Source organism: Schistocerca gregaria, unplaced genomic scaffold (genome assembly GCF_023897955.1).
Source record: "Schistocerca gregaria isolate iqSchGreg1 unplaced genomic scaffold, iqSchGreg1.2 ptg000914l, whole genome shotgun sequence".
NCBI classification, from domain to species: domain Eukaryota; kingdom Metazoa; phylum Arthropoda; class Insecta; order Orthoptera; family Acrididae; genus Schistocerca; species Schistocerca gregaria.
The window spans coordinates 80,001-92,500 of NW_026062272.1; positions in this window are offsets into that span (position 1 = coordinate 80,001).

Sequence of the window (12,500 nt, forward strand, 5' to 3'; positions counted from 1 at the left end):
GCCGCGAGACCTGACGCCCGGCGGCAAAGAGTGCTCCTCTGAGGATATAGATGTTCCGTTCCGCCGCACAATGGTGACGGTGACCGCTGCCTGCGGTGGCAACGCTGGGCACAGTCGATACTCGCCGTGTGGTGGAAGGTAAACATTATGCGGTACATCAGTACTTTCCTAATAGTTCGGTCGTCTCACGGCACTGCTTAGTAAATGATGCAAGGCCACATATAGATGATTTATGCGAATGTCCCTATACGTGCTGTAAGACTGGGCACACAACGTGAATCGCACGTCAGCCAGACACTCGAACATGCACCACTCTCGGCCTGCAACGGAGACACACAATACGTAAACATCTGGAATGCGACAATGTCGAGTGCATCCTCTCTGCGACATTGCACCGTCGACACTATGATAACCAGAGCAGTAGGTCCACCTATAAAAGCACAATACCCCACTCCTCCGACAACTACCATTGCTCAGATAAACCAACACACATCCTACACAGAGGGGCACCAAATATCACCCCCCGCCCTCGTGTTATACCACATGAAAAATTGCAGAAGTGAGAGACACAGACCCGCCAGCCTCTTGCTACAAGCATCGAACCGACGTGACGTATCTGACGGTGACTCAGGCATCCGCGTACTGCCACCACTATCCACCCCCCCCCCCCTCTCTCACTCTTCCCCCTTTCCCACAATACCAAATTTAACCAACTTTATTGCTTAACCTAACTGTGGCTGTACCAGATTATCGCTTAACCTAACTGTGGCTGTACCAGATTATCGCTTAACCTAACTGTGGCTGTACCAGATTATCGCTTAACCTAACTGTGGCTGTACCAGATTATCGCTTAACCTAACTGTGGCTGTACCAGATTATCGCTTAACCTAACTGTGGCTGTACCAGATTATCGCTTAACCTAACTGTGGCTGTACCAGATTATCGCTTAACCTAACTGTGGCTGTACCAGATTATCGCTTAACCTAACTGTGGCTGTACCAGATTATCGCTTAACCTAACTGTGGCTGTACCAGATCATCGCTTAACCTAACTGTGGCTGTACCAGATCATCGCTTAACCTAACTGTGGCTGTACCAGATTATCGCTTAACCTAACTCAATTTGTCCCTTAACCTAACTCAATTTGTCCCTTAACCTAACTCAAGTTGTCCCTTAACCTAACTCAAGTTGTCCCTTAACCTAACTCAAGTTGTCCCTTAACCTAACTCAAGTTGTCCCTTAACCTAACTCAAGTTGTCCCTTAACCTAACTCAAGTTGTCCCTTAACCTAACTCAAGTTGTCCCTTAACCTAACTCAAGTTGTCCCTTAACCTAACTCAAGTTGTCCCTTAACCTAACTCAAGTTGTCCCTTAACCTAACTCAAGTTGTCCCTTAACCTAACTCAAGTTGTCCCTTAACCTAACTCAAGTTGTCCCTTAACCTAACTCAAGTTGTCCCTTAACCTAACTCAAGTTGTCCCTTAACCTAACTCAAGTTGTCCCTTAACCTAACTCAAGTTGTCCCTTAACCTAACTCAAGTTGTCCCTTAACCTAACTCAAGTTGTCCCTTAACCTAACTCAAGTTGTCCCTTAACCTAACTCAAGTTGTCCCTTAACCTAACTCAAGTTGTCCCTTAACCTAACTCAAGTTGTCCCTTAACCTAACTCAAGTTGTCCCTTAACCTAACTCAAGTTGTCCCTTAACCTAACCCACGTTGTCCCTTAACCTAACCCACGTTGTCCCTTAACCTAACCCACGTTGTCCCTTAACCTAACCCACGTTGTCCCTTAACCTAACCCACGTTGTCCCTTAACCTAACCCACGTTGTCCCTTAACCTAACCCACGTTGTCCCTTAACCTAACCCACGTTGTCCCTTAACCTAACCCACGTTGTCCCTTAACCTAACCCACGTTGTCCCTTAACCTAACCCACGTTGTCCCTTAACCTAACCCACGTTGTCCCTTAACCTAACCCACGTTGTCCCTTAACCTAACCCACGTTGTCCCTTAACCTAACCCACGTTGTCCCTTAACCTAACCCACGTTGTCCCTTTGCCTAACATAGTTCACTGCTCGGAATCTCTGGTGTCGTTGTTATCCTCATGTAGATGTCTTGCGAGTGTTGCTTACTTTCCACATATTCCCGCTATCCACTGTCAATTGTACTGCAATAGGACTATATCGGCCCCCCCCCCCCCCTCTGTCCCCCTCTTTGTGTCTCTGTCCTCTCAAGCTGGTCGGTCTGGCGTGTGAGTGTTAAATGAGCCTCGCAGCTGTTCAGTTGCATTCAGATGTCGACGCCCTCAGTGTACGTCGTGGTATGGTCTGTGTCCATTGTCCGCTGATGTCGTACGCGTAACCCACACGCTGTACCGATCATCGGTAGTTACGTACAGAGTGAAGTAGTGTGATACGTGTGACTGTACGCTGGCTGTGCCCAACGGTGTCGAATCTCAATTTCCATATGTTGTGCTCGATGCTACTTGTCTCGTCTCCCAATAACAGCTAGGTTGCACTGTGGTACGCCGTAGAGGCGTGTGGGAGGAACGTACGAACGCATTGTATGTCACCCTGGGTCGCTGGGGGTGGTGGTGCGGTGAGTCAGGTCAGGTCAGGTCAGGTCAGGTCAGCGTGAGCCGTCTGATGTAGTGACGCGTGTATTCCGACTTTGTCGTATTGCCTCACACAAAGTGCTACCCTGGTGGACCGCGTTCCATATCTGGGACATGCCGCAGATGCCGGTTGACAGTGGATCGCGGAAGGGACATCGCATACTTGCGCGGGCCACCTTCCACGTGTTCTCTTCTGCACATGTCGCAGTGTGTATGTGGTCTGATGTAGCGTGTCGTGACACATGACATCCTGGCATGCAAGAATTGTTGAATTCGCAAATGTAGGTGGACATCTACGTTTACTGCCCAAGATACGCAAATGAACTGGAAATCCGTTGTTGAGCGGTTGTTCACGCTGGAGGTGAATCTGTGATGGCGACGATCGGTACAGCTATTAACCGGTTGTTTCAGCGGTACCCGCCACATCCACACACGTGACTAGGCCCATGTGGGTATGAAGCGATACGCGGCGGTGGCTTGGTGGGACTGTTCCCGGCCGGTGAAGGGGGGCCGCCCGGCGTGTTGGCCGCGCGCTGCGTGGGCGCACGCGCAACAGCCGGCTGGTGGGGGGCGCCGAGTGGCAGGAGCGCCAGCCGACGGGCCCGGCAGGCGGCGCAGCTACGCTGCGGCGCACCCTGCACGCGGCGCCTGGCGGCCAAAGTTGGTTCAGCCGAGCCCGGTGCGAAGCGCGGTGGACATCTGCAGTGTGCTGGTCTGATTGAGGACTGTGTGCGTTGAGGATGCGCCGCCGCCTGGCACTCGGCGCCGCGACGCCGTCTGCTGCTCGGTCGCCCCAGCGGTTCTCGCAGGTGGTTTGTATCGCAGTTGTGCGGACGTGTTGGCGCGTGCGCTGTGCTGGGAGAGTTCGCTTCTGCACCCAAGTGGGGCTTTGCCCTTGTGTGGCGCTGGCGTTGGAGCTGCCGGTCACCATAGGTGGCGCGTGTTGTCTCCCGCCGGCAATGCCACGACAGCACGCTCCCGGGCCTCTGTCGGCAGCGGCAAGCTCAGTTGGGAGCAAGGGTGTTCGCACTAAAACCGTCTACTCGCCTAACTCCGGGCGATTGCGCCTCTCTCGAAACCGACCAAGTACCTAGGACGGCGCTGCGCGCCGCCGGGACCTGAGAGGGTTTCGAGGTGTATCGTGCAGGGGAGCTCGGCCTTCTCCTGTTTGCAGAATAATTGAGCGGACGCTTGCGTGTTCGCGCGGGCCCCCGGGACACACTCCCGGGCGGCCGGCTGCTCAGCTCTAGTTGACGCAGCTCCCTGGTTGATCCTGCCAGTAGTCATATTCTTGTCTCAAAGATTAAGCCATGCATGTCTCAGTACAAGCCGCATTAAGGTGAAACCGCGAATGGCTCATTAAATCAGTTATGGTTCCTTAGATCGTACCCACGTTACTTGGATAACTGTGGTAATTCTAGAGCTAATACATGCAAACAGAGTCCCGACGCTGGGAAAGCGGTCTGCGTGGCGTCACCTGGGGGAGGTGTGTTGCCTTCCGAAACTGGGTTAAAACCGCCAGGAGACCCTCTGATTCCTGGAAATCCTCAGACACGTCTGAAGTGCTCTTGGCTCAGAGGAACCTGAGTGGGGCGGGGACCGCAATGTCCTATCCCGTGGCCTTGACGTGGCCCTGGTGCTCAGTAGCTCCGTCGAAAGGAGTGAAGCTAACACGGGAAGGGCCGTCCATGCATGACGTTAAAAGGCTAGCCCTTAACTGGGTGCAATCCTCACGGTCTGCACTGGCCCACCGTGAACTAGCAAAAGCGGTGGGTGAGACGTGGTCGGTCATGATCCCCCGGTACGTGTGGAGACCCCCATGGGGAACGTAACTCGGGCTTGAGTGCCGCACCGTCTCGATGATGTCGAACTCCACAATATAAGACCCAGTCATGTCTATCTCTGGGCTGTGGATTCGTGAGGGTTGTCGTGTGTCAAGGAAGGACGTTAAACTCCCGTCATGGTAGGACGTAAAACGCCCCCAACCCAGGCGAAAGCAAAGGGTGCATGGCGCAGGGGTAGCTGCGTTACGGGAGACACTCCACCTGTCTCCCTTGAGTTGAGCCCGGTGGTCGGGCGAGGGTATGAGGGTGAGCCTCACGGCTTTCCTGGGGCCCTGCAGTCCGGCTGCCGACGTTCCTCACGTCCTGGACGACGTTAAATGTCTCCCAACCCAAGGCGAAAGCAAAGGGTGCATGGCGCAGGGGAAGCTGCGCAAGAGGGACACAACATCTGTCCCTGGGGAGGGGAGGGTCGAGTGGGGCTGCTCGGGGGTGGGTGATGGCGCCTTGGCGACTCCCCACCACTGGGTAGCTTCTGCTCCCCTCCCCTCCCCTATTTTTACGCAGGGCACAGACCATCAGGTGCCCCGCATGCTGGCGACCTCTTTTGTCGGCGTGGGACCTCGGCGCGATTCGGCAAGGGTGCTTCGCCGCGCCTCTGGGTAACCGAGGCGTGGTCCGCCAAACCCAGATGGTGGTGACATCGTCTGGGCCAGGTTAGCTGGGTCCAGACCGCCGAAAGACTGGGTGACCGGCCCGCCACCTGAGTAGGAGCGGGTCCTTGGCCGAAAGGTGGAAGCTCGGGCGAGTAGGCGGCGAAGGGCGAGAAGTGCATCCGCTTCTCCGGAGTGCGGGGTGCACTTGCCGGTGATCGCCGGGTGAAATCGTCGATGAGGAGGCCGCTGAAGAGGACCAGTGCGTTGGAAACGGTGCGCTGAACCTGACAGCTCAGGAATGCTCTTGACCTAGGGGCGAGGTTGGTGAGCGAGCTGCAGTCTTAGTCCCCCCCCATGCCAGAGGAACCGGTCCGGGGAAAGAGACGGGTTCCCAACCCCTTTTTTCGCTTGTCAAATAATGATGGCTACAAACGAGACAAGCGATTTGAGTGCGCCTGCGAGGCTTTCGACGCTAGCTGATCCCTCGCCACAGGAAGGCCTGGGTCAGGCAATGGTAGAATGCAGCATGGAAAGGCATCTCAGATTAAGCCAGTTCCTGGACCATAACGTAAAGAACGGTAAAATCAGTCAAACCGCGGTACAGGCATTGAAAAACGAGTTGGCGGCATGGGCAATAGCCAACGCCAAACTCGAAGGACGACTAGAGGAGCTCGAAAGAGAGAATGAAAGGCTCCGGAAACAGCCTGCTAGGACATGGGCCGGGGTCGCGGCGCAAGCTGCACCCAAGGCTCCCACAACTAGAGAAACTATTGTCAAAGTGTCCAAGCGGCCGGAAACTGCGGTCTTTTTGAGACCAATGCCTGGCCAGAACATAAAGAAGGTCCAAGAAGTCTTCGCGACTTCAGTCAACCCAGTTAAGGACAAAATTAAAATTAACAGGATTAAGGCTACAAAGAATGTAGTGATTGTCGACGTTGCCACTGAGGAGGACAAGAACAAGCTTTTGGCGAATCAACAGCTATGTAAGGCAGTCAAATGTGAACCCCCCCGTAAGAAGAACCCCTTAGTCATTCTCTATGATGTGCCAAAGTCCATAACGGACGAGGACCTGTGTAAGACGATCTATGAACAAAACTTGGACTCAGAAAGCAACATGGAAACTTTCCTAAAAGACTTTAAACTTAGGTTTAAAACTGGGCCTAAGGATAAAGATACAGTCCACCACGTAGCAGAAGTCACAGGATCCCTATGGAGGAAATTGACAGCTATGGGCAGGGTATACATAGGTTTTCACTCTGTTAATGTCAAGGACTACCTTGTTGTCCCCCGGTGTCAGAACTGTGGGGATATTGATCACATACACAAATACTGTAGTAGGAAACCTGCTTGCTCCAGATGCGGAGAGGAGGAACATATGAGGAAGGAATGTAAGAAGTCCGTGGTGTGCATTCCCTGCACACGGAGAGGAAAGAAAACCTGTGGTATGGCAGGAAGAAACTGCCCGACCTACAAACTGCTAGAGCAGAGACTCATATCCCGAATTGACTATGGCTGATGCTGGCAACATAAGAAGGACGAACATCAAAAGGAAGTCTCCCAGCAAAAGAAAAAGGGACGCTGGAAGGGCAGAAAGGTTTAATAAATTTTTGAAGTCTCTAAAACAAATGCAGGAACGAAAAGCAACGATGATTGACTTCAGTACACAAACTGACTCTGATCCGAGATTCGAAGAGATAAGAGAAATAATGCACGAAATAAAAGAAATTGAGGTAATTGTAGACGACTTCTGGGCTGCTAGTGAGTCTCCACCCTCAACATCTCCAGCTCCTCACTCAAAATTAAACCCTGAAGCTGAAACTTTCGTCTCAAAGCTTGAATTAAAAGGGACACAGGAAGTAAAAATGGTTGATCTTTGTATCCAAACAGAACCTGAAGAAGAAAATGAGGAGCATGACGGAAAAGCAGTTAACCCAGGCTCACAGCCTCAATCTTTACCCAGAAGGAACAGCTCTGCTCCTGTCCCAGGGAGTCTTCCAACTTTTACCCTGCAAGACAGCACAGTCACAAGCACCACTACGAGCACAAGTATGGCACAGCTGCAAGACGATAAACCGGCTGTAGGAGCGGACCCAAGACGGATCTATCCCAACTTGGAGTTCGCGATGCAGCTATCGCGTCTGGAGCAACCAGCGATCCTCACTACAGCTTTGAGGCACGTCGTACGCGTAGGTCATGAACATGGCAGAATGGTCACCTTCACGGCGATGGAGGCTGTAGATAGAATACAGCTGAAGTCAGTGAATCTTCCCACTGATTTCGGAGCCCTGCGTGACCTGGTGAAGAAAGTATTTGAGAGAAGAGGTGAAGAATTCAAGCTGGACGAAATTTATGCACAGGCTGTCCTAGCTAATGGTAGAGTAGCATTCGACTTTAACAAATCATGGCCTGAATGTTACTTTCACACTTATTTTCCTTAATGACAACCCTAAATTCAATCACGGTAGGGCAGCAAAACACTCATAATAGTCGGTTGGTCATGCAGGAACTCCGAAAAGTAGTGGAGGAGAGGAGACTAGATGTACTCTGTCTACAAGAGCCATACTACTGGGCCGGGCAAATATCATTCATGTCGAAAACATGGCAAACCATCTTTACAGGAGAGGAGCCAAGGGCGTTAATAGTAATAACAAATAAGGCCCTCAGAGCCACAAAAATAGCGCAACTCTCTGATTGCCACTGTAACGTCATCGAGTTGCAGTCACCCGCTGGGATATTATATATTGTCAATATGTACTTTCAGTACGGGGGAAATTTCGAACATTTCATAGAACATCTCTCCAGGGTAATGATGGCGTTACGTGGGCGTAAGGTAATAATCACAGCAGACATGAACGCGAAATCCCCCCTATGGCACAGCGGCACTAGGGACGAAAATGGTGAAAGGGCAGAGGAAGCAATAATGGCGTCACAGCTGGTGGTAGTAAATAAAGCAGGGAACCCCCCCACCTATGCAGGAGGAGGGGGACAAGGCACCAACATCGATGTGACGTTAGCGTCACCGAATGCTATAAACCTTATCCACAGCTGGAATGTGATAGAGCACGCTACCACAAGCGATCACAACCTGATTACTTTTTGCATAGGAGATGAAGAGTGCCGCTGGGACCTGGGGTGGGAGATTCAATATAACTATCACAAGACAAATTGGGAATGCCTGGCTCAGGAGTGTGACGTTCCTCCGTTGCCTGAGGGTGGCCTGGATGTCGACAGGTACGCCGAAGAACTGGTAGGCTCCATCGTTAGGGCGGTAAAGGTCGCCGTGCCAACCAGGAGGAGGGCCGTGGCGGCCTCACCATCACCATGGACTGCCGAACTGGAAGGTATGCGTCGGTCTGTTAGACGGGCGAGGAGGTACTACCAGCGAAGTGCCGTCTGGCAAGAGAAGCAATACTGGCTGCAGCGCTACAGAGATGAGAAAGAAAATTTTCAAAGGGAATTAAAGGAAGTAAGAACAAGGAGTTGGGAGAAGTATGTGCTAAATCAGCTCGATACCGATCCCTGGGGAATACCCTACAAACTCGTAAGGGAAAAGGTTAAATCCCCCGCGGTTCTCTCTACCATCCGAGATGGAGACCGAGTGACAGAGTCGTGGAAGGAAACTGCTGAAGTTCTCCTGCGCACTCTGCTACCGGACGATGATGAACATGATGATGATGACTCTCAAAGGCAAATCCGCAGGGAGGATTCTCTAGAATATACCAATAATACTAGAGTGTACCCTTTCTCTGAAGCAGAAGTTGCAGCACATATCAAATCATTAAAGAAGGGGAAGGCGCCAGGACCGGACGGCATTGTAGCAGAGGTGGTACAGTTCCTCGCCCCACAGCTGGTGGCTCCTCTAACGCGGCTCTTCAATGAGTGTCTCACAGCTGGGAAATTTGCGAGAGTATGGAAGACTGCAAATGTAGTAATCATACAAAAAGGAAAGGACAAGGACCCTATGGATCCCAAATCCTATAGACCTATATGCCTGTTAGACACCATGGGGAAGCTGCTGGAGAGGCTGCTGGCGGACAGACTGACCGCACATAGGATGCTGCGTGGAATGAGTGACAGGCAGTTCGGCTTTAGGCCGGGGCGATCAGCGTCTGACGCAATCGCCCTGGCGGCTGAGGTCTGTGGCTCATCCACGCACAAGTATGTCGTAGGCATCATGGTGGACATCAGTGGCGCCTTTGACAACCTCTGGTGGCCCTCGCTCTTCTCACGTTTGCGTGAGATGGAGTGTCCAGGGCCCCTGTATGGCTGTCTGAGGAGCTATTGCATGGACAGGGAGGTCTGGCTATCATCGCCTAGCGAGAAAGTAAGACCTGTACGAAGGGGTGCCCCCAGGGATCGGTCCTGGGGCCACTCTTTTGGGACGTAAACATAGAGCCCCTGTTAGTCAGGTTACAACAATGTAGAGATGTGCTAGACGTGATAGCCTACGCTGATGACCTCCTCCTGCTGGTAGGTGGCCGTAGCCGAGAAGACTTAGAGCCAAAAGTGGAAAGGTCAATGCAAATTCTCCAGGAATGGTGCCGAGAGGCAAAAATGAGAATTGCACCACACAAATCAACATATCTTCTACTAAAAGGCAGTCTGATAAGAAATCCAACTGTCAGGATTGCGGGAGCCCCAGTTCTCCGGCGACGCGAAGCTAGGTATCTTGGAGTAATAATAGACGAAAAATGGAATTACGCGACGCACATAGAAATGATTGCCCAGCGCGCGATAGAAATCCTTAATAACTTAATAAACATAGGACATAAAAGATTTCACTTACCCCCCCACCTAATAAAATTATATCATAATAGTATTCTGACTTCCTTAGTAGGGTATGCCAGCGGGGTCTGGGCACACAGGCTCACGAGGGTGGCGCCTGCCATGGCCGTGAGGAGGGTGCAGCGAAGTATGCTACTAAGATCTGCTGGGGCATACAGAACTACTCCTGGGGGGGCGTTGCTAGTTATTATGGGATTATGTCCCCTTGATATAAAAATTAGGGAGCAGGCAGCGTGGTATTGGGTAACAAAGGGGAAAGTTGAAAAGACTAGGGAAATCATGGGTGTGCAAGTAGGGGACAAATACGCAATCAAGAGAAGGGGGGAGGAACTATGGCAGAGTCAGTGGGAAGGGGAAGGAACTGGGAGACGAGTTTTTGAGCTACTTCCAGATGTTGCAGAAAGATTAAAAATGGGATACTTTCAGCCAAGTAGGGGTCTGCTGCACTTCCTGACGGGACATGGGCCATATCCGGCATACCTTTGCCGATTTGGTAAACAGGCGACACCAGCGTGTGACTGTGGTGCTCCGGAAGGAACTCCCGAACACGTCATCTACAACTGCACGTTGTATGATGGAGTGGCAAGTGAACTTAGAGCGCAACTTCCTAGCCAAGATACATATACCTTGCTGCGGCGTGCCGACACTTTCAGAGTCCTCAACAGTCTGGCAAATGAGATCTCAATGAAAGTCATGAGGGACTTTATTAGGGCAAGGAACTAATCAAGTACCAAACCGAACTTGACCGAGTTGCACCTGCACTACCGCCAGGCGCGGATCTGGCCAGCCATTTTATGGCTGGAATCCGCCGCGTCTTCGGACAAGGATGGCAGGTGCACTACCCGGAATTGGAATTATCGCACAACTATCTTTTGAGTAGAAAGTAGTTTAAGTAAGAATTAGAAATACTAACATACTAACAGGTAGGGACTGCAGTGAAGTTAAAGTCGTAGCCAGCCCAGTGCCAGGGGCACGCCCACTGGGGTTAGCTCGGTGGGCAGGCTAAATAACAGTAGGTTTGTATGCATAACTTCTGGCACATACTGTAACACTGCAGATCACACTAGAATAGTCATGTAAGGTAGTCTAACAAGTAACTTATTAATCATGCCCGTAGTTAGTGCCACACAAGTATTACACTGCCAATTAGTAGTTTGTAATAAGGACCCACTAATTATTTGAGGTGGTGGGTTAATAGTATGGTAATAGTTTCTTGTATTTGACTTTTTGTATCATACTTAGTTATATATTAAGATGTTGTATAATTAAATTAATGTTGTTGTATTATTAATAAAGTTTTTTTAAAAAAAAAAAAAAAAAAAAAAAAAAAAAAAAAAAAAAAAAAAACAGAGTCCCGACCAGAGATGGAAGGGACGCTTTTATTAGATCAAAACCAATCGGATTGGCTTGTCTGGTCCGTTTGCCTTGGTGACTCTGAATAACTTTGGGCTGATCGCACGGTCCTCGTACCGGCGACGCATCTTTCAAATGTCTGCCTTATCAACTGTCGATGGTAGGTTCTGCGCCTACCATGGTTGTAACGGGTAACGGGGAATCAGGGTTCGATTCCGGAGAGGGAGCCTGAGAAACGGCTACCACATCCAAGGAAGGCAGCAGGCGCGCAAATTACCCACTCCCGGCACGGGGAGGTAGTGACGAAAAATAACGATACGGGACTCATCCGAGGCCCCGTAATCGGAATGAGTACACTTTAAATCCTTTAACGAGTATCTATTGGAGGGCAAGTCTGGTGCCAGCAGCCGCGGTAATTCCAGCTCCAATAGCGTATATTAAAGTTGTTGCGGTTAAAAAGCTCGTAGTTGGATTTGTGTCCCACGCTGTTGGTTCACCGCCCGTCGGTGTTTAACTGGCATGTATCGTGGGACGTCCTGCCGGTGGGGCGAGCCGAAGGGGTGCTTTCGCGTCCCGAGGCGGACCCCGTTTAAATCCTACCAGGGTGCTCTTTGTTGAGTGTCTCGGTGGGCCGGCACGTTTACTTTGAACAAATTAGAGTGCTTAAAGCAGGCAAGCCCGCCTGAATACTGTGTGCATGGAATAATGGAATAGGACCTCGGTTCTATTTTGTTGGTTTTCGGAACCCGAGGTAATGATTAATAGGGACAGGCGGGGGCATTCGTATTGCGACGTTAGAGGTGAAATTCTTGGATCGTCGCAAGACGAACAGAAGCGAAAGCATTTGCCAAGTATGTTTTCATTAATCAAGAACGAAAGTTAGAGGTTCGAAGGCGATCAGATACCGCCCTAGTTCTAACCATAAACGATGCCAGCCAGCGATCCGCCGCAGTTCCTCCGATGACTCGGCGGGCAGCCTCCGGGAAACCAAAGCTTTTGGGTTCCGGGGGAAGTATGGTTGCAAAGCTGAAACTTAAAGGAATTGACGGAAGGGCACCACCAGGAGTGGAGCCTGCGGCTTAATTTGACTCAACACGGGAAACCTCACCAGGCCCGGACACCGGAAGGATTGACAGATTGATAGCTCTTTCTTGATTCGGTGGGTGGTGGTGCATGGCCGTTCTTAGTTGGTGGAGCGATTTGTCTGGTTAATTCCGATAACGAACGAGACTCTAGCCTGCTAACTAGTCGCGTGACATCCTTCGTGCTGTCAGCGATTACTTTTCTTCTTAGAGGGACAGGCGGCTTCTAG